Source organism: Marmota marmota, unplaced genomic scaffold (assembly GCF_001458135.2).
Source record: "Marmota marmota marmota unplaced genomic scaffold, marMar, whole genome shotgun sequence".
NCBI classification, from domain to species: Eukaryota; Metazoa; Chordata; class Mammalia; order Rodentia; family Sciuridae; genus Marmota; species Marmota marmota.
The window spans coordinates 81,127-84,811 of NW_026007276.1; the positions used below are offsets into that span (position 1 = coordinate 81,127).

The following is a 3,685-nucleotide window of genomic DNA, read 5'->3' on the forward strand; positions in this document are numbered from 1 at the left end:
CGTGTAAAGAAAAAGTAAAAAGGGAACAGCACTTGTTAGTTTCTTTACCTAGGTACTCATCAGAATGAAATTTCAGGAAATGTCACCACACTTACAAAAAAGATCCCAGTGGGAAAGACGAACATGAAGACCAGAAAACCAAGAAGGAAAAGTCAAGTTAACCTGTGAGTATCCTGAGTATCACTCTAGTCCGCAGCTGCTGCAGTGTCGTCATCCTGCTCCAACTGCTTATTGATCACCAAGGACCACAGAGTTCTCATATTGCCTGATCGTGACGTCCACCGCTCGTGGGCGCCCATCCCAAAGTTCCATCCTCCTGGAGGACTCCGCCCCGCCAGCAGCTGCCTCCCCTCCGGGATCACTGCTGACCCTGTGACCATCCTGACCCTGGACAGCAATTGGCCAGAAGCCATCTCTGCAGTCCTGAACCCAGTCCAGCGCCAGAGTGATTACCGCCATCCCACACTCATCCAAGTGCTCCCTCCAGCGTCCAGGACACAGACTCCAGCCCAATGCGCAGCCACAGAGGGCCAGAGCTCGCTGCCTCCATCCCCCACGAATAGCCCTTGGATGCCCTGTCAAGCCACCTGCAAGAACACCCTGGCCACAGATGCCCCATCCCCACCGTGCATCACCAAGGCCCCCAGAGACCAGCTATTGGCCAGCACTATTGCTGCCATTGTGCAATCCATCATCTGTGTGGTCATGTTGGAGTTTCCCCCCCCAAAGGCGTGACCAATCTGTACTGGCCCAAGCAGTCAAGTTCTCCATTCATCTTTGCAGGTGGTCAGGGCAGGTATAGCAATGGCAGCGACAGTGCGAGCTTTACCCACACTACCCCATCCATGTGCCTCAACCCTGACCTGGAGGGACCATGTCTAGAGGCCTATACCATTCAAGGACAGTATGCCATTCCACAACCAGATTTGACCAAACTGCACCAGTTGGCAATGCAACAGTCTCATTTTCCTATGAGGCATGGCAACACTGGTTTCAGTTCAGGTTTGGATGCATCTGCTCAGACTACTTCTCATGAACTCACCATTCCAAAGGATTTGATTGGCTGCACGTCAAGGCGCCAAAATCAATGAGATCCTTCATTTGTTGGGGCTCAGATCAAAATTGTGAACCCAGTGGAAGGATCTAGTGATCCTTCCCTGGATCTGCTGCTAGCATTAGCCTGGCTCAGTATCTAATCAACGTCAGGATTTCCTCGGAGACTGGTGGCATGGGGAGCAGCTAGAGCAATGTAGATTCATCCATAATCCCTTTCTGCTGTTCATCACCACGCATGATCCATCTGTGTAGTTTCTGAATAGTCAGCGATTCCAGGTTTTAAATAATTTGTAAGTTTTCAGTTTCTACACACTATCGTCCACTCGTGATTTTTTAATTAAAGTGAATTAATTCCTTTCTCTGTTCAGCTGTTAATGCAGAGATCCATATTTAGTTTTATAAGCTTCTTCTTCTTTTTTTTTTTTTGCTCATGAATTTTTCTGTTTGTCACAGAAATGTAAGAGTGGACTATTAATACATTTAAGTATAGTTCTGTAATGTCAGGAATTTTTCAAAAAAAATTAAAAAGTGGACTAGAGTTTTTTCTTTGTGGCTAGAAACTGGATGCCAGAGTGATTTATGTGGGTTTTATTCCTGTTGACTTTCTGTTATGTTTGTACCTTTTGTCCCTTACAGGACCCTGATTGGGTTTTGAATAGAAGCCTTTATTGCAATTAAGATATTTTCTCCTGTTCACCGCTCCCATGTTTTTTATTCACCCTCCATCCTTTCTTCCTACAACCCTGTATTTAGTGGCCCCTTGTGAAACCTTATGCTCAGATTGAGGATTAGACTTTGCTAGGACTTAACTGTAGAACAGGTGTGCAGTTCCATGGTTGGAGACAGCGACCTTACTCCAAGCTTCGCCTCTAACCTCTAGCAGCTCTCAGAAGGGTGGCCACAGCAATGAGGTGCGCACCTAAAGGGCGCCCTTTCCCCAGGCGAGCTGCAGCACAACCGCTTGCCAAAGGCGGCTGGGGTCCAGGCCGCAGACACCATCGCGCTCTGGCCGAGGCTGCCTTGAGAGGCGGAGGCGGTGGTCCCAGTCCTGGCCTTGCCGGCCCTCAGCGTCCTCCGGCTGCGACCCCAGCTCAGCTAGAGGCCCTGGCCATGGGTCTGGGCGGATCCGGGGCTCAGCAGAGCAAAGGGCGCGCCTGCCAGCGCAGCCCGCTAGCCGGCGCCTGGCTCTCACAATGATGAAGAAGTGTAAGATTAAAGTGGACTTCGAGCTCGAGGAGCTCTCCTAGGTACCCTTCCTCAATGGCGTCCTCTTCTGCAAGATGTGGCTGCTGTGTGGCTGCAGCTTCACTGCAGAGTCCTCCAGGTCCCTGCCTCCCGCTCCTCCCGAGCTCCTGCGCCCCCACTGCGCATCATTGGCTGGTTGGTGAACAGCATCCCTTCCCTTAGCCCCTTCCATCCAGCCAGGCAGCCAGCCTCAGGAGCTCCCTGTCCTCCAGAGACCTGTCTGAAACCAGTCAGGAATGTATCCATTAGCACAAAGTGCTCCACAAATGGGTTTATCCAGGTTGGCCTTGGCTTCTGCGTTCCTGGCTCCAAATGATTCCTGATGACAGCTCTTTCCTCCCAATTCTCTAGGAATGGGAGCGATGGCCAAAGGGGAAAAGAGGATGCTTCTTGTTTCCCTTAAGACATTTCCATATTTGTAAAATACAAAGTGGAATTGGAGCTGTTGTTAAAAACAAAAAAGATCCCAGATGCTCTGAGTTCCAAAAAGGACCACTGTGAACAGCCTGTGCTTGGTGTCACTCTTCTTTCTGGTGGGCTAGGAGGGGTTTTGCGCGTCCAGATTGAGGCTGAGGTAGGCCAGGTTGGCCTTATTTTAAGGCAAGTGTTCCTAGCAGATGAGGCAACAGTTGATGAGACTGTAGATTGCACCTCCAGCTCCAAGCTAATGCTCATCAAATTGACTGTCTTGAAGTGACCACTGTGAGTCTCAATGTGGGGGACTTAGAACAAGGAAGGAAGCCCAAACTCTGTGCTCATTTTGAAATGAGCCTCTCCCTGTGTGCCCTGTGCACTCTCTGGGAGACATTAGTAGGTTCCAGAATGCAGCCAGGTGTGGCAATGTTCCTTGAGTAATTTCAGGATTATTCACAGACTGACAGATTTGCCCTAGGGTGTTTTTTTTTTCTTTTCAAGAAAATAGAAAAAAAAGTTTATAACTGAATTTTTGAGTTCTTGAGGTCAAGGAGAAGGGTTAATAATCTTTGTGTAACCCACATATAGTGGTCACAAACTTTATTTTTACACTAAAAATATTGTACTTTCTTTTTTACCTAACATCCCATTAAAATTGTAAAGGAAATAATGTCAATGGATTGTGGAATTGGAGCCAGAAAATTGTCCACTGTGGCAATATTGAAGTCTATGGGAGCCCAATAATATCTGGTTGGCTAAACCAAAGGATGTGTAAAGCACTATTGATTCTCAAAATTAATAAATAGACCACTGAGGATAATTTTAAAAATTAAATTTTGGTAACAAATCTGAGTATATTCAGCTAATTAATTATAGTACACAATTTTTAGCACACCTGTAAGAGAATAATGAATGTTGCAAATAATTTACATATATATATATATATATATACTGTCTCTTATACACATAT

At 47.0% G+C, this 3,685-nt stretch overlaps 1 pseudogene; it reads right to left on the reverse strand.

Annotated features, from left to right (window-relative positions):
- Nucleotides 1-1,975: 1,975 nt before the first annotated feature.
- The window catches only part of LOC107133697, a 23,187-nt pseudogene continuing 21,477 nt past the window's right edge, over nt 1,976-3,685 (reverse strand).